Below are 26,957 nucleotides of genomic sequence, written 5' to 3'. Positions count from 1 at the left end.
TTTAATTGAGCATATAAACCTATAATGGATTATAGACTTAAATGTAAAACATAAAAAGATAAAATGAATGAGAGAATATCTTCAGGATTAGGTAAAGAAATTTTAGATTTGATACCAAAAGCATGATCCACTAAAGAAAAACTTGATAAATTGGACATCAAAATGTAAAACTTCTGCTCTGCAAAGGCACTGTTAAGAGGATACAAAGATCAGTTATACACTAGGAAAAAATATTTGCAAATCATATATCTGATAGAGGACTTGTATCTAGAATATATAAAAAAGTCTCAAAATTCAACAATAAGAAACATAATCCAATTCAATCCAAGTAGAAAATGCACAGAGACAAGAACAAAAATTTCACTGAAGAGTATATACAGAGAGCAAATAATTATGCATGTGAAAAGATGTTCAACATCTTAGCCATTATGGAAGTGTGAATTAAAACCTCAGTGAGGTATAATTATACACATATCTGATGACTAAAATTAAAAATAGTATTAATACTAAATCCTAGGAACTGGGTCACTCATATATTGCTGGTGGGAATGTAAAATGGTAGAGTTACTTTGGATAGTAATTTGTTAAATTGCTTTTTTAAATTATTATTTTAGAGAAAGAGTTCATGGGAGCAGGGGAGAGTGGCTAAGGGAAAGATAGAGAAACCCAAGCAGGCTCCCTACTCAGCATGGATCCTGACATGGGGATTGATCCCACAACCATGAGATCATGACCCAAACCAAAATCAAGAGTTGGACACTCAACTGACTGAACCATCCAGGTGACCCCAAATTTGCTAAATTGTTAAAACTAAATATACAATTATTCTATGGTCTAGTGCCTAGCAGGTGCACCCTTGGGCATGTATCCCACAGAAATGAAAACTTAGGCTCAGAAATCTGTATGAAAATGCTGTACATTTAACTTATTCATGTAATTATACATATAATACAGTTGCACAGAGCTACACACACACACAGAGACACACACAGACACTCACATGTATCACTGGGTGAAATCTGAATAAATTCTGTATATTGTACCAACACCAGTTTTCTGGTCTTGATACCATAATATAGTAATGTTATCAATGGAAGAAAGAGAATGAAGCATACATGCTTCTATACATTTTTTATGACTTCTTGAGAATGTATAATTATTTCAAAATCTTTTTAAAGATACCTCATTCCAGGAAGAAAAATGGCATAATTAACACTATTTGAATAAAGGTATTTATACCATCTGAAATTAACCTAACAGTATGATGGAGTCTGCATTTCACTATCTCACTCTCAATCAACACAAACAAACAATCAACAAGGGGTACTTTAATCGACTTTCTGAAATTGAGATAGATTATGTCCACAGCCTTCTTGCAACCTACAAGTCTGAAGACCCTATCAGTGAGATTACTAGCAAGACTATTCCTTGGTGAAGCAATGTTGGGTCCTGGTGGTGACTCTTTTTCTAAATCCTCATAAACCACATTTAGTCAGGTTTTCTGATTTCCCCTCTTTCTCTTACCTATCAGTTGGTCTTAACTTGGTTTCATTCTTTCATTTATTCATCCATTCATCACACACTTACTTAATGTTCATCTTATATTCACTGCTGCATTTCCATGATGTTATTTGCCTTTCTGCTATCCCTCGACTCCAACTTGCTCCTTACTTTTCTGCAAAAACAGAGGAGGGAGCAACTGATTCAATGTAGAGGGACCAGGCATCTTCCCAATTGGGGCATTTGAGTTTCCCAGAATTTTTCTCTTCCTCCTCCAGAAAACTGAGTGGAAAAGCTTTCTTCATCAAGGCAGCAATTCTTCTGCCAAACAAATTCTTCTCACTCTTTAAAAGATGCACTCTGTTATGTTTGGCTAAGATCCAAGAAATGTAATCTACTTCTCTAAACCAAAAACAAAAGCCAACTCTTCTTTTCCTGCGTCCCTTTCTTCCAAAATCAACTGAGAAGAAAAAATAAATGAAAATACTTATCTATGCTCTAAAGCCCTCTATTTTCTATTCAAAACTCCAACAACAGAGATAAAATTCCAATTTCTTTTTACTTTCACGGAATTCTGTATCAGAAATGGATGAGAGAGGTCAGCCTCCTCCTTATAGAGAAGAAAAAAACATTTGGAGGGGTAGTTCAGCATGCCAAGAGTCAGGCAACCTAGAGGAGAACACAGACCCTCTTCCAGCCAATGCTCCCTTCACTGTGCCATGTTTACTAAATCTTTTCTTACCAATATTTCTTGGTATCTTACCTTAGGATAGCTGCTCTAGGAAGAGGACTAGGAAGTTATCCTCTGAAGGACTATATCAGATCCTCTACTACTCTCTTACGTTCCAAAGAAACAGGATAGGCTCCCTGAAGGTAACATCTGAGGTTCCTTCTGCTTCTTCTCTCTCTCTCTCTCTCTCTCTCTCTCTCTCTCTCTCTCTCTCTCTCTCTCTCTCTCTCTCTCTCCCTCTCTTTAAATGCTTCTCACATACCTATTATGTGCCAAGACTGTGTTATTAATTTATCACAAGAACTATACTGTGTTGCTATCCCCATGTATGGAGTGAAGAAACTGAAGCAAAGGAAAGCAACATAACTGCCTGAGATCCACAGTTAGGAAGTGGGGAGGGAGGCAACCTCCAAATCTGTCTCTCAGGGTCCCATATCCATGCCCTCTCCTTTCTCTGAACTGGCATCTCCCCTCCACTTCAGGCACCTTCCAAGTATGCCTGGTGTCAATCTCTCAGGGGCTCCTCTAAACCCCAGGAGGATCCACTTGTTCCCAGACATGTGCTAATGAATGCTATCAGGCTGAGACCCTGGACTCTGTCTTCCTTTCTTCACCTTGTTCAGCTCTACAAGTATAATTAATAAAATTATCTATATCTAAAGTGTACAACATGTGATCTATGTATACATTGTGAAATATTTGCCACAGTAAAGCTAATTAACACAACCATCACTTTGTATGTGTGCATACAAATTTATATGTGTAACCATATTTTGTATGTGTGCATGCTAAGAACACTTAACAGTTACTCTCTTAGCAAACCTTAGCAAATTTCAGCTATACGATACAGCATTATTAACTATAGTCACTATGCTATACATTAGATCCTCAGAAGTTATTCATCTTATAACTGAAAGTCTACAACTTTTGACCAATATCTCATTTCCCCAGTCTCCCAGCTCCTGGAAATCACCATTTTGTTCTCTGCTTCCATGAGTCTAATTTCTTTGTCTTTTTTTTTTTTTGAAATTCCATATATAAGTGATACCATGCAGTATTTGTCTTTTTCTCATGGGCTTATTTCATTTGGCATGATATGCTCCCAAGTTTATCCATGTTGTCATCAAAAACGGCATAATTTCCTTTCTTTTATAGCTAAATAATAGTCTATTACATGTATATATGCACACACACGCACACACACACACACACACACACATATCTATATATATATACACCATGAGGAAAACTATAGAGCTCACTAGAAAGTACCTTTAATAATTACATTATTTCCCCCAAATCAATACAGCTTTTATTGTATCTCTTTAAAAAATTTCTCTATTTTGAGAGAGAGAGAAAAGTTGGAGAAGGGCAGAGAAAGGGAAGGAGAGACTCCCAAGCAGGCTCAAAGCTGTCACTGAAGACCCCAATGGTCTCAAACTTACCAACTGTGAGACCAAGATCTGAGCCAAAATCAAGAGTCAGTCACCTCACCAACTGAACCACCCAGGCGCCCTTTATTGCATCTTTAAAATATCACAAATAAGTCTGAAAAATCATCCACCATCTTGCTCTTTCTTTAGCTGGACAACTTAGATCTTTTTTTTTTTTATCAGTTTGCTGAACTGTTCCCTTTTCAGAAACATAGATACCACCCAAACATTTTCTGATATCCTTTTTAAATGTTGTGGTATGCCTGAATCAAGCTGCTGGGTTTGATACAAGTTCAATGCCATTCCCTTCAAGCATTAACTCACCTTTCTGGGTTCAAGATACTGAACAAGCAACACCTGGCCTCATCTGAACCCTGTGGATATATTTTTCACCCAAGGAATTTCAGATTTCAACAAGAGAACCATTTCTGAAGAATAACATTGATGGGGAAGTGAGCATACAGAGACCCCCTCTTGTACTGGAAGCCCAGGGTAAAACCCTTCATCATGCTCTGCACATGACTATGGATGGTGCACACAGAAGCCAGTTCTTTTCCATTTCCCTGTCATTTGTCAATTCAGAGCTTCCTTTTTCTTTCCAAGAAGACTGAGTTCTATATTGAGGTGACTGAGGTCCCTTTTCAAGGTTCTTATGGGACCTTTCACAGTAACAGTGCATCCCTTGAGAATGATGTCAACGTTTTCTGGGATATCTATAGTCTGATTGCCGAGAATAGTCTTGATTCTCACAGTAGATGCAGCGAAATGATTTCATTATTAATGAAAGAAAAAGAACAGTAAAAAAGGTTTGGGGGTGGCTCAGTCAGTGGAACATATGACTCTTGATCTTGGCCTCATGAGCTCAAGTTCCACATTGGGCATAGAGCTTACTTAAGATATATGTTTTTTAATATTTTTATATTATACATTTATGTGTATGCACGTGTATAGCATCACAGCCTGATTCTAAAGCTCTTTACTACCTTGTCATACCACATTTAATACCAGTTAAGAGCTCACTCTGTGCCAGCAAACGGGTTGGTAAGGAGATAATTATTAGAATATAACCTACTGGTATATTTTGTAAAGTGTTTATGAGTAGAATTTGATTAATCATTTCCAAACCTTAGGAGAACAAACAAAAGAAACTTTTAGATAAAAGCAGGAGAGAGGTGGTTTTGTAACATGAGGATGATGAAACACTTGGGTGAATTTTTACTGGGGTCGTGATCCCTGGAGAAACGTTCAAGGAAAGAATTTACCACATTCATCATGGATGGTTCTTACTGCCATCATGGAGTGCTTTTGTTTTTGCTTGTTTGTTTTATTTATTTTTATATTTTATTTAAATCCAAGTTAGTTAACATATAGTGTAATAATGATTTCAGGAGTAGAATTTAGTGATTCATCACATATATAACACCCAGTGCCCATCTCAACAAGTGCCCTTCTTAATGCCCAGTGCCCATTTAGCCCATCACCCCCCACCCCACCAGCAACCCTCAGTTTGCTCTCTGTATTTAACAGTCTTATCGTTTGCCTCCCTCTCTGTTTTTATCTTATTTTCCTTCCCTTCCCCTATGTTCATCTGTTGTGTTTCTTAAATGTGGAGTGCTTTTGATGCTGATTAGAGAGTGCCTCGCCGTCCCCACCATTGGGGGAATCTAGGAGGAAGAAAGAATGCCCATACTCTGCCTAGGTCCCACTTGACACCAGCTGTTCAGAGCCGCAGTGCTCACAGAATTAAGGTCACATCTAATCAGTGTGGTTATTGTTCATCATGAAATGATGTAAGTATATCTATGGAATGACATTGATTAAAGGTATTTTGTTTGGGCTTTTAACATTTTAACTGGGTGAAATCATCATACCCAAGAAACCTAAAATCTAATATGGACCTTTACATTTAGTAGGAGATGTGGGAAATGGAAGTTTAAAACTAGGATAGTCATAAGAAAGATGCTTCTTAAAGATTACTGCAATGAGAAAGACAACATTTCTGTTTCTAGACACCAGTGTTGCAGTTACTCGTTATTTCCCACCTGCCCAGTAGGCGTCAGTGTAAGATAATGTTCCTACAACTGAACAAGCTTTTAAGCAGAAACAAAACAAAAAAGAGGATCAAGTTATAAAACAGAAAACGTAATAAAGATGGGGCTATGCAAATTTCACATGAGCCTTAAAATGTCATTATTTAAAGAGAGCTGACCTAAACAAAGTTCTCTCATGACTAAGATGAGGAACCACGGTGCCACAGAAGACCCCATTTGGCTCTCATATTCCTTGTCAACTCAGCAGGATCTCCTGAAGCATCTCACAAGGCTTTTCTAGGAGGACTCAGCATTGTTGTAAGAGTCCATCACTATGAACTAGAATAAGAAGCAATGAACACTCCCTGGGAACAAAGCAGCATTCGGTCCAATGTACTGTCTTTGATAAACAGATATTATCCCCACTTCTCAGAGATAACATCAACATAATATATCCTAATAAGGAAAGTATCATAATAAGGATTACAAAAATGGAAAGGAGAGGTGAGTTAAAGGTTGTGGGTTTCACAGAATGTGTTGAGTCAGTCAGAATGAGCTTCCTGGAGGAGTTGGCCTTTGAACTGTGATGGAAAGGAGGAAAGGCACAAAACCAGGGCTCCACCCTGGCCGCCACCTTTCTGCTTTGCATTCAGTTTTCCTCCTCTGCATACAACCACCCTATACTCTGATGAAGTGTAACCAATAAAGGGAAGAAAATAAACATGAATTATTTTTAAAATTCACTATATAAAGGTACCGTTAGTATTTTAAAGGGAAAATGATAGGGGGATAGGGGGAGGGTAGCATCTGTTGAGTACCTGATACACACACACACATTGTGACATACAATCCTTACCAAATTCCTGAATGTATGTGGTATTACTCTCATTTTTAGATAAAGGATCTAAGACTCATAGACATTATATAACTCACTCAAGTATGATATCTAATATTTATGAGTGATTACTCTGCACCATATTAAACTAAGTGAACACACAACTATACAATGAAGAAATAACTTATTATACCCATTTTTCAGAGAAGTTAAGTCTCACAGAAAACAAGTTATTGTTTCCTCAAGATCACAGCTCTCTTAATTAGTTGAAATTCAAATTCATGCATTGGAAGTAGGGTTCTCTGGGAATTGGACTACGAAATGGACTAAGGTTGTGGTTGTTTATTAGGGAATACCTTTAGGATTAGCATCTGTGGAAGGAAGCAGCCAGATGTAAAATTGGGAAGCGCATCCGTGCTGTCCAGCACTGAGCCAAACAGCCACACTTGTATACACCTGCCACAGTCAGTGGTTAGATGTGGACATGGCCCTGGAGGAGACCCCGAAGGGCTGATGGCTGACAACTGTCTGCGGACAGCACGCTCAGGGCTGGGACCCCACGTCCATCCCAGGAAGGACATTTGGGCAGCCCATCTCCATGTCTGTCGCACTGTGTCCATATAGTACTCCCAGCTCGTCATGTTTTTCTGCTATGCCATAACGGTGGGAGGCCAGGAAGGAGGCAGCGCTGTAGTGGTGAGGTTAGAGTGGCGAACCCAAGCCCCAGGCTTCATGGGGAGATGAGCACCAAGTTCTCATCCCTTATAACCCTCAAATTGCATCAGCTAGGAATCAAGAAAGGGGTGGAGGCTGAGAGTGCTGAGTCAAGAGCAAGATCAGTCATTAAATGCTTGTTGTTCAGTTGATTGACAACTTCCAGCTGGTTGAGTAAGGGAGGTACCAACCCACATGCATAATCAACAGTTGGTCAGGGCATTTATGCTATTTAGTAATGTCTCATCTCCTGCTGCTTGCCACTCATGCACCCCAGAGGCTGCCCAAGAAAGCAAACCCATCTGGTATGCCAAGTGCTGGCCTGGTTTCACTGCACTGTCCTGTCCTGCTCTAGGTGACAGTAGCACCTGAGTGTGTATTTCCACATGGAAATACAGCCAGCTCGTGGTATCTCAAGTGGTAAGGAACGCAAAATTCCAGCCTGAGTGGCAACAAATTTTCATGCTTCTGCTTGAATTCAGAGAACAGCTGACTTGACAGAAGGCAGAAAGCCGGAAAGCTTGCTTCACTTAGTGACAAGCAGGCACAAAGCAAAACCAGCTTTCCATGGTGAAATTCTTCTTGAACGTCTTCCTGGTTGTGCATGGAAGAGAACACCTGAGAGATGGCAGAACAGCAGCGTACAAGGAAAACACATCACCTTGTTGGTCTGCAAGCAAGTGTCTGCCTGAAGCCTCAGAGCTGCCAGCTCTTCCCTGGGCTACTGTCGCTTGCCCACCATGTGCTTCATTGCCTTGGACCAAGCCCAGTCCTAGCTCTTGGAACACCACCCCCACCACCACCACCACCACCACAGGTAGCAAAATCCAGCCAAAGACTTGGTTCAAAATTTCCTCCACAAAACTATCCATCCCCACCCTCCAGCCAGAAGCAATTTTTCTTATAATTCATTTGGTGCCTACTACAAAGCAGTGGGAGTTCTAACATTTTAAATTGTGCATGAGAATCACCCAAAGTGCTTGATTAAAAGCCAGAAGCTTCTGGCTCTGGGCCCCAGACACTGATTCATCAGGAATAGAAAGGTATGGGAATCTGCAATATTCCTAGTCAGCTCTAATATTCCTGATATGCTTGGTCTGCAAAGGATACTTTGAAGAGTATTGGCATTGTGCTTTTAAGATTCCTTCCTTGGGGTGACACAGTTGCTGCAGAGTCTGTGTCCTCTGAAGGGCATGTTTGATGCAATTGGAGGACAGAGATCCCGTCTTGTTCATAGCTATCTCTCCTACAGTCTCTAGCATAGTGATTCACATACAAGTGCTCAAACATTGTTCAGTGATCAGCTAAGAGTCTTCCTGGTCTCCTGATTGTTTTTTTACTCTTCCAGAGGGCTAGAGGTTTATAGGGAAGCCTGCCTTTCCCTCCTGTTTCTCATATATTTCTTCTGGGCTCACTCATGCTCCAAGATCTATCCTGCCCCCCACTCGATATGTCCTGCTGTGTCCTCCTTTAGTTGATCTTTTAGTTGTTTAACAAGATTTTCACATGATTTGTTATTCCCTCTTTTATCAAAGATCATATTTACTCAAATTTTTAAAACATCTATGTTCACTGGTCATGGTTTACAAAATACAGTTGAACAATGTGGGCTGGAATTGTGTGGGTTCACTTACACAGGAGTTTTTTCAATAAATACAGTATAATACTGTAAATATATTGTGTCTCCCTTACAATTTTCTTCACATTTTCTATTTTCTAGCTTATTTTATTGTAAGAGTACAGTAATAATAGATAGAATATGCAAAATATGTATTAATAGATTTTCTATTTTTCTTTTTTTAATGTTTATTTTTGAAAGAGGGAGAGACAGGGCATGAGCAGGGGAGAGGCAGAGAGAGACGAAAACACAGACCTGAAACAGGCTCCAGGCTCTGAGCTGTCAGCACAGAGCCCATCTTGGGGCTCAAACTCACAGATTGTGAGATCATGACCTGAGCCAAAGTCCAACACTTAACCATCTAAGCCACCCAGGTGCCCCTAGGCTTTCTATTTTCAGTAAGCCTTCTTGCCAATAGTAGGCTATTAGCAATTAGGTTCTTGGGGAGTCAAAATTTATATGCAGATTTTCAACTGCATGGGGGTTGGCATCATTCAAGGATCAACTATAAAAGAAGAAAGCTTACCTGTAATCTCCATTTCCTATTGAATGCACATTTTCACACATCTTGAAAAAGATCATTTTTCTGGGGGCTATGTCAACAATCTTCTTTGCCTTTGGACCTCTCCCTCTTTTCTGAGAAAACTGTGATATTATTACAGATTAAGAAGGGGAGGGATGCCTGGATGGCTCAGTGGGTAGAGCTTACAACTCTTGATCTTGGGGCTATAGGTTCAAGCCCCATGTTGGATGTAGAGATTATTTAAAAATGAAACTTACAAAAAATGAAGATGGAGATTTGAGGAGAGGAGAGGATCTAAAGTCTATTTTAAAAGAACAAAAGTTGTTCTATGATTCACCCCACCTATCAAAAGTTAAACAAATAGGAAACTAACAGGCCTACTTTGACCAAGCCTACTGCAGACGGGACCAGTATTTGGGCAATAGTATTTTAAAGAATTGTCTTTTCCTGGCTTTCAGAATGCACAACAGGTAGATAATTCACTTAGCACAATAGGTAGAGAGGGTAGCTAGAATATACAAAATAATAACAACATAATAGCAAACATATGTTATTCCCTATGTGTTGGGCATTGATATAAGTGCTTCTATGCATTAACTTATCTAACTTCACAATAACCCTATGAGGTAGGAATTATGATTGCCACCATTTTACAAATGAGGAAATGAGTCACAGAGAATTAAGTAACTTGGCCAAGTTCACACAGCCAGTAAGTGGCAGAGTTAGAATTCAAACCTAATCAGGCTCCAGAGTCTATGTTCTTAACTACTAACTTCAAGTCAACCAGTATTGCCCAACAGTTTGAACACGTTAGTCATTTAAAGATCTTACGTAACACTAGACTTGAACTTTTGTCCAAGACCCCAAATATTTCAGAGTGTTTACTTGGGAAATAAGCCCACTGTTAAGCCTCAATCAGACAATTATTCCACTCATAATTACCATCATCCAGTCTTATCCGACAGAGTTTGCATATAGTCTGGTTGAACAGCCACACTTTAAGAAGATGCTTCTTTTATTCCTGGACTTGGTTGTTCTTTTGAATTCATTTATTCTACAAATTACCAAGCAACTACTATGTTCCAGCCATTATTCTAAGTTTATTGGCCCAGAAGATAAATGAACTGTGTTGTTTATCCCCCCACCCCCACCCCCAGGAGAGTACCTAGCCTCTAGTGGACCCATGATCATTGATAGACCAAGAGTTAGGGATGGGTGTCTTAAGAAAAACTCCTGGATAACAGGTGAGCATTGTTCTAAAACTTACACCCTCTGTAACTATGGCATGTTTGAAATATAAGAAACCCCAAATACCCTGAAAGCAGAGCAAGAATGTATGATTCTTCTCCCAATGAGAAGAGCCATAGGCATAACCATGACCACAGCCAATTATCCACTAAGCACCACTGTCTCCTGCCCTTCTGAGCCAGTGTGGATGGGTCCCTGGTACCCCTGTGTTGATTACATCTTCTCTTCCTAGCATCACCTTCTTCCAGCTTCCCTACAATGAATAAATATTTTCTCTAATTCGCCCAAGTACTAAAGACTTCATGTGCAGTATAGCCAGTGAATGAAACACAGATCTCTGCCCATGTAGAACTCACATTCAAATGGGGGAGGCAGGCTGTAAGCAAGAAACACTAAATATGAGGTAAAAAGTAAATGATATAGTAGGTTGAAAGATGACAGGTGCTATGTGGAAAACAGGTAGAGCAGGGTAAGGCAGATTAAAGGTACTGAGGTGGAAGGGGAGAGGGTACAACTGTCAAGAGAGGGGTCAGGGTAGGCCTCCCTAAGAGGGTGGTATTTGAGCAAAACTTTGAAGGAGGCAAGGAGGTTTGAAATGAGGCCCTCCAGAGAAGAGCCTGCTCGACAGAGAGAAGAGCTCAGAGAGAAGCCGCAAACTGAGAAGGTGGCTGCTGAGCTGAGGAACAGTGAGGAGGTGAGTGGGGTCAGAACTCACTGAGCAAGGGGGAAAATGGTGACAGATGAGGATAGAGGTAATGGCACCAGTCACATGGGCTTCTTCACCCTTGCAAGGACTGGCTTGTGGAGCCATTAGAGTTTAAAACAGAGACTTGAAACAGGTTTCAACAGGATCTCTCTGGATGCTTCAGTGAGAACTGACCCTGGGAGGCTGAGGAAAGGAACAGGGAGACCAGTAAAGAGGCTACTGGAGGAACCCAGGCATGAGAAGGCAATGCCTCAAACTAGGGTGGTAGTAGAAGGGAGCAGATTCTGTCCACTTTTTGAAGAGATAGTGTACTGGTCCAAACTGATAGTTGTGCTGCAGTAACAAGAGACCCCCAAACCAGCAGCTTACAACACTTCATGTTCAGTGTGAGCTGTGAGTCAGCTGTGGCTCAGCTCCTTGTGATCTGGCTTTGGGTCCACGTCCAGGCTGGCAGAGCAACCTCTATCTGGAACATTGTGGATCACTGTGGGAGTGGGAGAAAGTAGATGTGCATATCATACATGGTGGCTCTTAGAGCATCCAAAGGAAAGGATATTCATCAACTCTGCCCACATTTATTTAGTTAAAGCAAGTCATATGATCACTCCTAAACTCAACAACAGGGGATATTTAATCCTGCAAGGAGGGGCACAACATGAAGGAAAATTGGATTATTTGATAAAAAGTAATACCATCAGTCCACAGAGCCAACAAATTCCAGATTGGATGTGGGGTATGAGTGAAAGAAAAGTGTCAAGAGTGACTTGAAGATCTTCATCCACAAGGATGGACTGCCATCAACCCAAATGGCAAAGCTACAGGTGAAATAGTTTATAGAATATCAGGACTTCAGTTTTGGGCACATTTAGGTCAAGCCATCTATCGGCTATCCAAGTAGAGATCCCCAGTGAGTAGCTGGATAATATAAGTGTGGATTTAAAGTCAGACATCTGGGTTGGAGACATTAATTTGGAAAACACCAGCATGTGGTTGGTATTTAAAAGCCATGAGCCTAATGCAATTATAAAGGGCATGTAGACAGAGAAAGGTAGGAGACCAATGGCTGAGCCTGAGGCACACTAACATAGGGGGTTCTGGAAGAAGACGAGGAGCCAGAAGAGGAAACTCTGAGAAGAATGGAGCAGTGAGAAAACACACGAAAGTGTTGTAAGAATATTTTAACAAAGGAGACAAGAGGGGCTGATCCCATTAAAAATTGTTAATTTTACTATTGGATTTAGCGATGTGGAGATCATTTGCTGACCTGGAGAAGAGCAGTTTCTATGGGGTGGTAGGAGTAAAGCCTGAATAGAAAGGATTTGAGAGAGAATAGGGAAGAAGAATTCAAGTTAAAGAATATGAACTGCACTATGATTTTTGCTACGAAGAGGAGCAAAGAAATGTGGACTAATGGGATTGGAGAGCTTGAGGGGAGTTGTTTTGTTTTCCTTTTCAGATGGAATCTGTAATAGCACAGAAATAAATGCTGTTCAGAATGCATCCAGTAGTGTGCAGAGAAGTATACAAAAGAAAGAGAAAGAATTGCTGGAGTGCTCTTCTTCACCACATGAGAGGGGATCACTGGGCTTCGCTCCAGACAGGAGCCCAGATAGTCCCTCTAGAAGACAGCACATTGCAAGTGCTGGTAGGCGGGAAGAAGTAGCAGGGGGAGCGTATGAAAGTTCTCTTCTTATGGCTTTTATTTTTCCAAAGTCAGAAACAAGATCAGCAGTTGAGAGTGAGGATGGGGAAGAGGAGCTGGAGATTTGAGGAGAAAGGAAAAGGGGGGAGATTATCCCTCCAGATAGAAATCAGAACAGTGGTTGCTGCTGGGGTGCTGGGGTGGGAATCAGCTGGGCAGGACTGAAGGAACTTTTTGAGGAGTGTGGGGATCTACAGCATTCTGTATTTGAGAGGCCTGTGGGTTACACAGTGCATGCATTTGTCAGTGTCATCAAACATCATCTGTGCGTTTCAGTGAGTGTAAATTGTACCTCAATTTAGCAAGAAAGAGGAAGAGGAAGAGGAGGAGAAGAGGGAGTAGGAAGAGGAGAAAAGTCACTCAGGACAGTGAAAGAGTAAATGGAGGAGAAAAGTATGGCATTGAAGGTTCATTTGAGGCTTAGGGTCAATAATTCAATTAACACCAGGGTGGTGGTGATGTGTATTCACCTGCCACAATCCACTACACAGGTGCTGGGCAGGTTCGGATTGATCTGGGCTGTGGTTTTGCCAAGCAGGTGGTGTGACACGGGAGAGGTACGCAAAGGGTTGTTTGTAGCGACTGACCACAGTGATTACAGTTTTCAAAAGAGGGCTTTATAGCAAGTCCATTAGAAGACTGAAACAGACACTGTGGCTCTCAAGGTTGGAACGTCCAGGTATTTTAGTGAAAATACTTTCTTGTTGATCTCTCTTGTAATCAGCATCACCTATGCTTTTAATCATCTCTGATTGCATCTTATTCTGTTAAATGTATTCATGTGCTCTTTGAAGAGATACTACTCCAGGGAAGATGTCCTCCTTTGGGAGGACAGGCAGAAATACATTATTCACCATGTACACATTTTATGGCTATCCATCACATGGGCCAATGACTCAGCAATCTCTGCTTTTCTGGGTTATGAGTAGTAAATTCTGCCATTGCCATCCACCAGGGCTGGCCTCATGGTAGATCAATGAAAAATGGCCCAGAGGCAATGATTCCAGAAGTGCAACCAAGTTTTTACTCCTGAATACATTTCTTGCATCATGTCTTGGGCAATGTCTAAATGCCACCAGAATTATAATCTTCCAGTTTAAGATTTTAATCATAAATTACAACTTAAGTGATCTTGTTATGAGTAAATTATACTTTACACTTAAATTTCCCCATCCTCCCTTCTGAACTTCCACAATGTTTTGACAGGAAGGGTGAAGGGTTGAGAAGCTCCTCAGACAAAGAGTTCTGTGTTAGGGCCGACAGCCAGTGCCCCTCTCTCTGCTGAGGCCCCATTCATGGCCCTGCTGCTTCTAGGCAGGGTCTTCAAACCCAGCACAGACCTTCTCTTGTGCTGCCTTGACCTTGCAATCCAGCGGCCCCAATTCCCCTATGCCAACCTTTTTGAGACAACTTCTTTACTGAAGGGTCAAGGTAATTTTAAATGGAACGAGGGAACAAAAAGTTAAGCTAAATGCTAGGTTTGATTTTCTTCAGGATCGAAAGGCAACAGGAGTCTAAGATGTTAACTCTTCACAACAAGGCTCCCACTTGGACTCAGAACCAACCTGTTCACATCCTGAATCTGAAGCCCTCATATCTAAATGTCTCCCTCAAAAAGCTTCTTGCCTCTAGTTTTCAGAAGAAAAATCTCTACATCTTCTGGAAAATTGTGCCCCTCACCCAGAGGGATCCAGTCCCACCCTAGAATCCATAACCCTCCCTCTATTAGAGCAAAGCCCACCTCTGGGCCTTACAGCAGGGGCTCCAGTAAGACCAGCCACAATGTCTTTTGATGCCCCCATGTGCCTGGACAACCAGCAACTGGGAGGCAAGGGGCTGTCCAGGGGGGGCTCCTTACAAGGGTGAGCTGAGAGCACTCACCTGTTTACTTAACACCTATTGATTCAAAGGTGGACCCATTCCACCAGCTCCATCCACATATCCCCCCAGGGACAAATGTTAGTGTTCCAAGATGGTCAAAAGCCATGCTTATTGCAATCATTGTCATTTTTCCTTCCACAGAATCAGGAAGTCACATTATTACACAGAAGAGAATCCAGTTTCTTTCTTGCTCCCACATTCTTGGTTGGTAGACACATCCTTGGTTAAAAACAAAAGCCTCGATGTAAATATCTGTGGAGGGTTTGCCCTTATCAACTCAGCTCCCATCTTGTGTAAAGGAAGGCAGCAGTCTGTTTGACTCCTCCCCAAACTGATAATTGTCCAGGACCTCCCCCTCCCCTCCTCACACCGGCTCCCCTCCCCCCACGACATTTAAAAGATCCCTGTGGGCCAAGAAGGGTTCACAGCATGGCAACACAGAGGACGCGTGAGTTCTGGCTGCAGAACTGAGATGGGGACATGAAGCTGGGGAAAAGCATGTCATGAGGTGACAGGCACAAGCTTTACTGTCACCCAGAGTTAGGCCACGAACAGACTTACAGGCCATGCCGTTCAACAATCTGAGGAAGGAATTCTGAGGCCTGACTTTGTCAGACTGTTAGCTAGTCAGTGGCCCAGAGGTTTTCACAGAAATAAAACTTTGAGGTCTGAGGATTTCTCAATATTTTCATTTGTTTCTGTAAGAAAACAACAAAGCAAAGGAAAAATTTAACAACTATGTGTCTAATGTACATAGAGAATAATAAGAAAAATTTTTCAGAAATGTTTAGAAAATGGCTGACTAAAATTGAAAAGCAGTTGGCAGGAAGTAATTTGGTGACTAAGAATTAGTATACCATATAGTAAGCCACAGATCAAATAACATACCCAGTAATAAAAATATGAAGAACTACTATAAAGCACCAGTACTTTGACACCAAACTCCTGATTCTATTAGAGTTTATTCACAACTATTTTTTTCTAAATCCTAGTTATTAATAATACCCCCTAATATTCACCCAGAAAAAATGCTCTCACCTACATTACTTCACAGAAACCCTGTAAGCATTGTTTTATCACCGTTTCTATCTGTGAGAAAAGAACTCAAAGAATTCAGTGGCTTGCCCACAGTTACACAGTGAAAATGAGATGGCCACCCACATCAAGGGGACCCGGACTGTTCCTGCCACAGGACTTTTGACCTAACCATTTCCTCTGCCTGGAATGCTCTTCCCCATGTTTCACGTGGCTGGCCACCCATCGTTCTACTTTCACCCCAAATGTTGCCTCCTCAGATGAGTCTTTTCTTCAGGGTCACCATCCCTCACTCCAGTGGCACTGTGTCCCAGGAGGCATCAAACTATATTTGCAGGCCAAATCTGGCCCACCTGTTGTTGGTTTGGGGTTGTTTATTTGTTTTTATAGATCAACTTCTGTCAGAACACAGCCGTGCCCATTCATTCACCTCTTGGCTATGGCTGCTTTCTTACTGAAGCTGCAGACTGGAGTCACTGAGACGGATCATATGACCTGCAAGCCTAAAATACTTGCCATCTGGCCCTTCACGGAAAGTTTGCCAACCCTCGCTCTGTCCTGTCGCTCCACTTACGATCTTCACAACACTTATCATAATGTGTGTGTGTCCATATCCTGCATATAAGATGTAAGCTCCATGCCTGTGGTCCTCACCATGAAATCTCGAGCACCTAGATCAGTGGATGATCATTATATGCTTGTTGAGTGACAGAGCAGGCGATTTTCTCTATAGTTAGGCTAACCAAAGGAGAAAAATATCTGTTATATATTTTTTTTGTCCATCAATAGCACTCTTTTTGCTCTGGGGTGCCTGGTGGCTCAGTTGGCTGGGTGTCCAACTTTGGTTGAGGTCATGATCTCGTGGTCTGTGGGTTCAAGCCGGGAATCAATCACTGACAGTGCTGAGCCTGCTTGGGATTCTCTCTCTCTCTCTCTCTCTCTCTCTCTGCCCCTCCCCTACTTGTGTATACTCTCTCTTCACTCTCTCTCAAAAATAAATAATAAAATAAAACTTAAAAAAAATAAAATAACAATAAAATAGGTGTCTGAAGGGCATTGCCACATAATTCATTTCAACATTATATTAACTTATTTAAATTAATTGGTCACTGCTTAATTTTTTTTAAATTTTGATGTTTATTTATTTTTGAGAGAAGAGAGAATGAGAGAGAGAGTCAGAGTGCAAGCAGGGGAGGAGCAGAGAGAGAGGAAGACATAGGATCCAAAGCAGGTTCCAGAATCTGAGCTGTCAGCATACAGCCCAACATGGGGCTTGAACTCACAAACCGTAAGATCATGATCTAAGCTGAAGTCAGCACTTAACCGACTGAGCCACCCAGGTGCCCAAGTTACTGCTTAATTAAAATTTTTTTATCATAATATTAATCCTAATTAATAAAGTTTCAATATCCACAATCCATTTAATTTCTTAACATGATGCATATTTCTCTAATAAAACAAAGCTGGGAAGCATTACTTACTAAAAATTATACAGTGTGACCATTACAATCTATGTCCTATCTTCTCTCTTCCCTACTATAAAAGCTTGAAATATTTATCATAGAGAAAATGAAAGGAAACTATTCTATTGCTCTAGCAAATTCTTATTTGGCTCTTTCTACCATCATATCTTGCATATCTGGCCCAAAAAACCAAAGGGAAATCAGGGGTGATGAGACAGTGGATAAATGAGCTTTGCCAGAAATTTCTTCAGGTGAAATACTCAGGAGAAAGAATTTCTTTTTTTAAGGTCAGGTGGGGAGAGAAAAAAATTTCTAAGCCAGGATTCTCCAGTAAGATCCCCCACCAACTTGATCCCAGACATTAATAGATTGGCAATCACTTGAGTTTTGGCTTGAATCAATAAGAGGAGTCCAGTTGCCTCTGAAAACAAAAAAGATCCGTACTTGACCTTTGATAGCCACTCTGCAACACTGGCCTCATCACATACTTTTCTTTCAAATGTCTATTGTGTCATTAAAAAAAAAAAAAAGTTTCTTTTAACGTTTATTTATTTTTTGAGAGACAAAGCACAAGTTGAGGAAGAGCAGAGAGAGAGGGAGACACGGAATCCAAAGTACGCCCCAGGCTCTGAGCTGTCAGCACAGAGGCCAATGCAGGGCTCAAACCCATGAACCCTGAAATCCTGACCTGAGCTAAAATCAGATGCTTAACCAGCTGAGCCACCCAGGCACCTCTGTACTGTTAGTTAGATTTTCCAGGATCTTTAGCTTTAAACATCAAGGATATCTTTGCATTTTAAGCCAGGTAATTGTGCTTTCCTCCCTTTCTGTTCATTATTCCCCAAATAACTTAGATTTTTTTTGTTTTCAGTTCTCCATCAGAACTGTGATGCTTTCCAACATACATGAGCAGAATCTTAACTTCCAAAACCAATTTTCTCTTTCCTTTGCTGCCCCAAATGTTTCCCTTCAGAACATTTAAAAATAAGTGCAGAGGGGAAACATTTTTTAAGGCATTTTATTTTATGTTTGTTGTTCCTATGTCAAGAATACCCATTGTGATAGGTTTATTGAAATAGAAGGCTCACTTCCCTTCTAGAAGCTCCCCAGGGTTAGGGAAAAACAATATACAATGCCAGTACTTCCCAAACAATAGTCCCTGAAAATGCAAATACATCTCTTGTATAATTTGTTAATTTAACCTACCCTCACTACCCCATCTCATCTAGTACCCCCAATCATTGTCTATTCCCTTGCCCTGTGTTATATTCTTCCTGACACGTATCACCAAGTTGTTATGCCTTTCAGGGATTGCCTCACTTGTATTATTTGTCTCCAGTCACCAACCTAGAAAACCCTGTCTTCTATTCTACTCACTTCTCCAGCTTTGAACAGAACCTACCAAATACCAGGTGCTCAGTATATATTTATTGAGTACAGCGGACACTTTGGGTTCTCCTTCCTAATCAGATCTTTTTTATTCTTGTAGTGTTTCTTTGCATACCTTTATGTGCTTTTGATTCCAGGGGCCCCCCTCCCTCCAATTCATTTTCAGAACACAGCTCCACGGCCACCAGAGCAGAAGTCCTTTGCCATCTCAGGCAGGGACCTGAGTCCCTGGCAATTATGCCATCCCTGGGCAGCCCACAGCCAAGGACTGACTGATGAATAAAGAGAGCCTAGCTCCCCTGACCAAGGGACTGGGAGAGGGGGAGAGGCGGAGCTGGGCGGGTGAGGGTCCTTAGCTCCGTATGTTTCTTTTCTTTCTTCTTCTTTTTTTTAATGTTTATTTTTGAGAGAGAGTGAGAGACAGAGCATGAGTAAGGGTGGGGGAGAGAAAGGTCGGGGACACAGAATCCAAAGCAGGCTCCAGGCTCTGAGCTGTCAGCACAGAGAGCCCAAGGCACGGTTCGAACCCACAAGCCATAAGATCGTGATCAAGTCTGACACTTAACCACTTAACTGACTGAGCCACCCAGCAGCCCCCACTCAGTATCTGTTTCTGAGGAGCCCAACCTAAGACACTGAATGAATGAGTGTGCTAACATTTTACACAAACTCAAATCATTTCTTGAAATTTCACAGTAAGAACAAAAATACCAACCACATTTCTCTTAATTCTACCTAAAATAGTAATGGATTGATATTTACCACCCAAATCTGTGGTAAAATTAATTACCTGGGGCACTTTAGAAAGGTTCTGCTTTAAAAGTAATTCCCCCAACAGTAACTCTAAACCATTGGCAAAGAAGAAATGGTTGAGTCAGCCCCCATTAACCATACAGAATTATATGTGTTTGTTAATGCTATAATTTGAAGAGCAGAACTCTTTAAAAACAACAGAACTGTAACAAAGAAAAACTTTAAATGTGTTTGCTTTTAATGCTGCCTGCTTCTCCTAACTCCCCACCAGTATCTCCATTTCTCAGTCCAAACATAGGTAAGTTTATTTTGCATCTTCAAAATATCATTAGCAAAAACGAGAGACTCTCTGCCTGACTAATTTTGATCAAATGGCGCTTCATCTATATATCTAAAATGCCAGGTTTGCTCTTCAAACGTCCTTTACTGGGGTTTGCACTGCCTCCCACAATTCATCTTCCTCTACTCTCACGTGGTAAAAGGACACCATGCCAAAGGCCAAATCTGAGCCATTACTGGCAGCTCTGGAAGTAGAGAATAGCAGCATTTTTGAGTATGGGTAAATATTATTTCCTGAAATCAATCCTAATAAGAAAGACAACCACCTACATTTCCATTTCCCTACCCTGTAGATCTTGCAGGCAGCAGGTCTTTTCCAGGAAGGCTTTTAGGATCATGACTAACATTTAAAGAAATAAAGGATGACAGTTTTTATAAGCAGTAGCTGGAATTACATGAATACCTCCATTTTTACACATTCTGTTCTCATATGTTTTGTTTCTGTCACTTTGTTACTTTAGCAAAGTCTTTCTCTGTATCCTTCCTGACACCAAAAGTATACTAAGTCAGACTTATTCTCAACAAAAATTCACAGTGTCTCATTTGATTGGGTACATGTTTCTCTTTATGTCCTGGCTGTAACAATAACACCGCGCACCTTCACAGGATGGTTCTCCGGGGTCAGGTCTGATGAACGGCTAGAGTGTAAGTGCCAGGAGACTTTGTTCACTTAGTGGTATTTGCTTACGTGGACTTAGTGGGGACACATGTTCACAATACGCACTTTCAGTGCCAACACCCCAGACAATGGGGTGTTTCCACCAAAGCCTTGGGCCCACCCCTGGCCTCACACTGGCTCTTCCTCTGCACTTGAGGGGCTCCAACTGGACCTTCAGGGCATTACATGTTTGGTCCACAGATGAACATCTATTCTCAACCACTCCATCAAAATTTCTGTAGGAAAATACCTATGGAGATAAATAAACGCTAGGAGCTTAATGTAGTCACAGAAAGTGCATCCTCTATTTTATGCCAACAACTGTTATGTCATGTACCGTAAACTATGATAATTGTGTGTATGTGAACTGAGTTTAGGGTTATCAAAACTGTGCAGAAAAGCTCATTCAGCACCTTCATGGATGCGTCTAACATTTTGCTGCATAGTAATTACGTATGAATGGTAAGCAGTTCTCATAAGTTGCTGAGATTACTTTGGCCAAACCATGTTTTATAGTTTATGTTTTGGTGGAGTTTTGTTTGTTGCTACGCATGTGTGATTTAATAATGTTTCTAAATGTCAATTGTCAGCAAATCTCCCTAACATCTTATAAATCCAAACAATACATCAGTCCAAAGACTGAAACCCCAGTGTCTGGCGCTCCAAGGGCAACAGACCTCACCCACTGGTCCTAAAACCAGACATTATGTTCTTATCTTCAGTGTGGCCCTTATCCTCCAGTTTGGTCATCTCCCAGCCTTTTCACAAGTTGAATGCTTACTAAAATTGAAAAAAGCATTATAGAGCCAATTAACACTTTGCCATCTTCCTTCCAAAATGCTGGGCCCCCTACTCTAAAGGCCCCATGTGTTACAAAAGCTCAAAAACAATGTAGCAGAGAACTCATGGTCACCTCCTTCCCTCAGAGTCTAGTGTTGAGAACTGACACATTATAACCCATACTCCTAAACATCCATGCCCATAGCTAACACCATTCAGATTCCAGGGCAATATTTCTTTACGTGTCTTGTCCTATTGCTTACGATCTCAGAATGAAAGCTGATTGCAACTGAACGACATGAAACTTTCTGTGAGGTAACTTTGCTGACTTTGGAGATACGGTTTTGACTTTGGGGGACATCTGAGATACAGAAGCACTTAAGAGAAAATACAAATTAATTAATTCCTGAAATCGTTTTTCTCAAAGTGAATGCAGTAGATTCTTGTATTCACCAAGTAGCATTTCCCCATGGTGTCAAAGCTTCTCTTCATGTTCTAACCCCAGAGGGCTTAGTTCTGGGGGACACCAGATTACAACTGTTGCAAAACAGTGGCTTTTAGGAATATATATCTCGTACTATTAACCCGTTCATAGTTACCCATTACTCTTTTTTTTTAACTTTTTTTTTTTCATTTTTGAGAGACAGATAGAATGTGAGCAGGGAAGGAACAGAGAGAGAGGGAGACACAGAATCCAAAGCAGGCTCCAGGCTCTGAGCTGTCAGCACAGAGCCTGATGCGGGGCTCGAACCCACCAGTGGTGAGATCATAAGCCAGAGTCAGACACTTAACCAACTGAGCCACCCAGGTGCCTCTTAAATTATATACATGTAGGTTTGGATGTGACCTTCATGAAACATGATACCATTTTTAAATACTGCTGCATGATTTTAGATATTGCTTTAAGAGACAAATAAATCACAATCATATGTGATAGTCATTTGTATGACACAGTATGTGACATCATGTGAACTTTTGGCTCACAAGTCAAAAAGTGTTTCAAAAGAATAGACTCTGACTGTAAAGAGCTTTTAACAATGCTTTTGACAATTTACTTCACTTTTATTTTTCCTGTATGTGTATAATCAAATGATGTTCTCAAAGTGTGCTCATGACCTCCTCAGAGCTCCAAATCCCTTTCTGGAAACCCACAACATCAAATTTATTTTCATAATAATATTAAAGTATTTTTCTAATTATTATCCTAACATTTGTACAGATGATGCAAGAGCAGTGATGGATATAACTGCTGGTGCTTTAGCAAAAACCAACCAATGACATAAAATATAGTAGTAATTGCTGTTCTTCACTATTATATATTCACATTAAAGACAGACAGACAGAGACAGGGACAGAGAAGCCTGGCTGGCTCAGTTGGTGCAGCATGTGACTCTTACTCTCAGGGTTGTGAGTTCGAGTTCCACATTGGGTGTACAGATTATTTAAAAATAAAGTCTATAAAGAAAGGGCATGCCTCAGACCACCACAATAAAGGAAATATCATAATAAAGTGAGCCAAATTAATTTTTTGTTTCTTAGTGCATATGAAAGTTATGTTGATGCTTTATGGTAGCCTATTAAGTGTGCAATAGTATTATGTCTAAAAAAATGTATACAATGTACTGTAAATGTCCTTTATTGCTAAGAAATGTTATACATCATCTGAGCTTTTAGCAAGTCATAATGTTTTTGCTGGTGGAGGGTCTGGCCTCAGTGTTGTTGGCTGCTGACTGACCAGGGTGGAAGTGGCTGGGTGGGGTGGCTGTGGCAATTTCTTAAAATAAGACAGTGAAGTTTGCCACATCGATCAACTGTTCCTTTCATGAACGATTTCTCTGTAGCACACAATGCTGTTTGATAGAATTTTAACCACAGTAGAACTTCTTTCAAAATTGGAGTCAGTCCTCTCAAACCCTGGTGCTGCCTTATCCACTAAGTTTATGTAATATTCTAACCCTTTTGTGGTCATTTCAACAATCCTCAAAGCCTCTTCACCAGGAATGGGTTCCACCTCAAGAAATCACTTTCTCTGCTCAGGCATCAGAAGCAACTCCTCATCCGTTAAAGTTTCGTCATGAGATTGTAGCCATGCAGCCCTGTCTTCTCATCCTAGTTTTCCTGCTGTTTCCACCCTGTCTTTAGTTCCTTCCTCAACTAAAGTCTCTCACCCCTCAAAGTCATCCCTGAGGTTTAGGGTCAGCTTCTTCCAAACTCCTATGAATGTTGTGGAAGGAGCTACAGTGTTGATGGAGCTAAGCAAAATAAGTCAGTCAGAGAAAGACAAATACCACATGATTTTACTCATATGTGGAATAAGAAACAAAACAGATGAATACATAAGAGAGGGGAGTAAAAAGAGAAGAGAGGGAAACAAAAGTCTCATGATGAAAGTCCTAGATGATATCTTCTAATAGAAGCCTGTTTCATCTGCACTGAAAATCTGTTGTTTAGTGTAGCCAAACTTCATTAAGATCTCAGCTAGATCTTCTGGAGAACTTACTGCAGCTTCTACATTAGCACCTACTGCTTCCCCCTGCACTTTTGTTATAGAGACGGCTTCTTTCCTTAAACCTCTTGAATCACCTCTACTGGCTTCAAATTTTTCTTCTGTACCTTCCTGGTTATTCTCAGCCTTCACAGAATTGAAGAGAATTAAGGTCTTGCCTTGGATTAGGCTTTGGCTCAAGGAAATGTTGTGGCTGGTGTGGTCTTCTCTCCAGACCATTCAAACTTTCTCCACATCAGCAATAAGGCTGTTTCTCTTTTTTATTATCCTTGTACTTACTGGAGTGCTACTTTTACTGTCCGTCAAAGAACTTTTCCTTTGTGTTCAGAACTTGGCTGACTATGTGGAGTGAGACACCTAGCTTTTGGTCTATCTTGGCCCTCTAGCCTCCTCACTAGGCTTAACCATTTCTAGGTTTTGATTTAAAGTGACAGACGTGTGACCCATTCTTTCACTTGAGCACTTAGAAGCCACTGTAGGGTTATTAACTGACAAATTCAGCATTGTTATGTCTCAGGGGAAAGGGAGACCCAAGGAGAGGGAGAGAGATGAAGAACAGTCAGTGGAGCGGTCAGAACACATACACTTATCAGTTTAGAGCTCCATCTCATGTGGGCACAGTTCGTGGCACCCCAAAACAATTACAGTAGTAACATCGAATATCACCGATCATGGATCATCACAGCAAACATAATATTAATGAAGAAGTTTGAATATTATGAGAATTACCAAAATGTGATACAGAGACATGAAGTGAGCAAATGCTGTTGGAAAAATGGCACCGATAGACCTGCTCCATGCAGAGTTGCCACATGTATCACAACGGACTTTACCTCAGCTCTATTAAGGAATATAAAGAACTGTGTCTGTTCTGAAATGGTAGTGAACATATTAAGCCCTGGTGCCATTAAAATTTTTTAAAAAATATCAGATTATCCTCAATTCTCTATAAGGAGTAGGAAACGAATAGTAACAATTCCTAATTCTTTTTTCTAACACACTGCAGAGAAAAGAAAAAGTCCCAAGCTGTGGTACTGCACCAAACCTTACCGGCCATGCTGACAGCATAGATGGCATAGCTATTAAGCAGGTAGAGTGGTCTTTGAAGACCCAAGAGGGCCATTTTAGTCCTGTTCCCCTTGCCAGGCCTAAAATTCCAAGACTAGAGACTCCTTAGCTTTACATTAAAATAAAAATCTCCCTGGGAGAAGTGAAACATTTGAGGTCTTCTGGCATTTATAACTAATGGAATTGAGCACTGAGGCTGGGGAGAAATGGGAGGCTGTATGTTTAGTCTAGGCTAAAGTCTTTTCTGCTATTATTTATGACCTGGACAAGTTGTCTTTTTCACGATGCACTTCACAATATATTTATTAAGTTATGGGAACAAAATAAAAAATTTTAGTTCTCTTGCCTTCTATATCCCTTCTCTGAAGCAATGAGCACAAAACAAAAATCCATGATAACATTCTCTCCAATATCATAATTCATCCATAACATGACTAACCATGAACTCAAGTCCACCATCCAGCCTGCATTCTCAAACAAGGATAGGTTAATTATGATCACTTCCTAGGAGGGGTGGACGAATGACATGGAAGGAGGAGCCGGGCTGAATGGGAGGATAGAAGGCAACCCCAGATGAGAGAGCAGGAAGGAAGGTAGACTCCACCAACAAATCTGGAAATTTCTGCAGTCGCCGTTATAGTCCTGGAAGTCCTAGCAGGCACAGAACTCTCACAATGGCCCCCACTGATATGTCAGCTGTAGTGAACCAATATCATCCGAATGGTACCCACAGACCCATGGCATTCTTGATCAGCTAACCATGCAGACTCACCCTAGGCATTTCACTGCTCATGAAATAACCCAACCCCATAGTTTGTTACTAATGTTTTTTTAGAGCCTGTTCTTCCTATTCTTTGTGGTAGATATCCACTGTAGATATTACTGATCGTGCTTAACTGGGGAAAAGGGAAAGGAGAGACACAGGAATAAAATACATATATGTCTTTATCTCAAATAATCTCCTACTGCAGGCAACATAGGAGGTCAGGTAGCATTAGGTCACCATGTTGTCACACTAGACACCTTGGACTACAGTTGTGGCAGTGTCCAGGAAACAGAACCTGAGGTTGGTTGGATACAGCTTATGAGAAGCAGGAAGGGTCAAAGAGAACCCCCAGGTTGCTGACTCGTGCATCGGAGCAGACGGTGGTGTCATTTAGTAAAATAGGGAGCATAGGAAAAGAGGGGGTTTCAGCTGGGAGAATGATGTGTTCAGCTTTGGACCATTGGTTTTGAGATGCCTGTGGGACATCTTAGCAGATTTTGAGGACACAGCTGCAAATCAGAAGCAGCAGCAGCCACCAGCTGTGCCAGGACTGGCAAACCCAGCCACTCTTTGTTCTCCGCAGCCAGGGGGAGGCCTCTTCAAGATGGGCTGGCTGATTGGTAATTAAGTACAGCAGAGTGGAGACATACATCTCCATTAGAGCGACTGCAGGCCATTAACATACTCTGCGATTCTCTTTACTTAACTCTGCACTCAAACAACTAGTACATCTGGAACATTAATGCCCATTCCACAGCCATTAGGGTCTGCAAATCAAAACTGGTCTTTCAGTGACATGCAGAGTGAAACAAAATTGTATTCAAAGGGGCTAAGTAATTATTTCATGCTACATGATGCTATTCATGAACCTCATAAGGTGTCTGCTTGTCATTACTCACTAACCAACCCTCCTTGTTCAATCTATAATCCTAAACCCGGGTGAGGTTGTGCCGGCATCACCTTCCAGGGGAAATCAGAGGCAATTTAGCATGATGCTGATTAATAAACTCACAGCAATATACTGTCTATCACATCATCAACAGCAATTGCCCCCATGTGACACATTGCCTGACAAAAAGGATTTCCTTCTTCCAGAAACTGAAACCGAATGTAAGCTGGAAAATATTTTGATCCCCTCTACAAGACAGGGATACCTGTATTTCTGTGTTGCAAACCAATCTAAGCTAATTGGATCATTAAACAAATTGTCAGATTAGAAGTAAGTCAGGCTGTCACTCTACAAACTGACTACTAGGTGTATGATATAATAGAAATCTCAA

At 41.0% G+C, this 26,957-nt stretch overlaps 1 pseudogene; it reads right to left on the bottom strand.

Moving 5' to 3' along the window:
- Nucleotides 1-3,766: 3,766 nt before the first annotated feature.
- LOC115275092 lies at nt 3,767-24,966 on the bottom strand (annotated as a pseudogene).
- Between the last annotated feature and the right edge of the window lie 1,991 nt (nt 24,967-26,957).

The sequence above is a fragment of the Suricata suricatta genome, chromosome 2 (genome assembly GCF_006229205.1).
Source record: "Suricata suricatta isolate VVHF042 chromosome 2, meerkat_22Aug2017_6uvM2_HiC, whole genome shotgun sequence".
In the NCBI taxonomy this organism is placed as follows: Eukaryota; Metazoa; Chordata; class Mammalia; order Carnivora; family Herpestidae; genus Suricata; species Suricata suricatta.
This window is presented reverse-complemented; position numbering and strand designations above follow the sequence as displayed.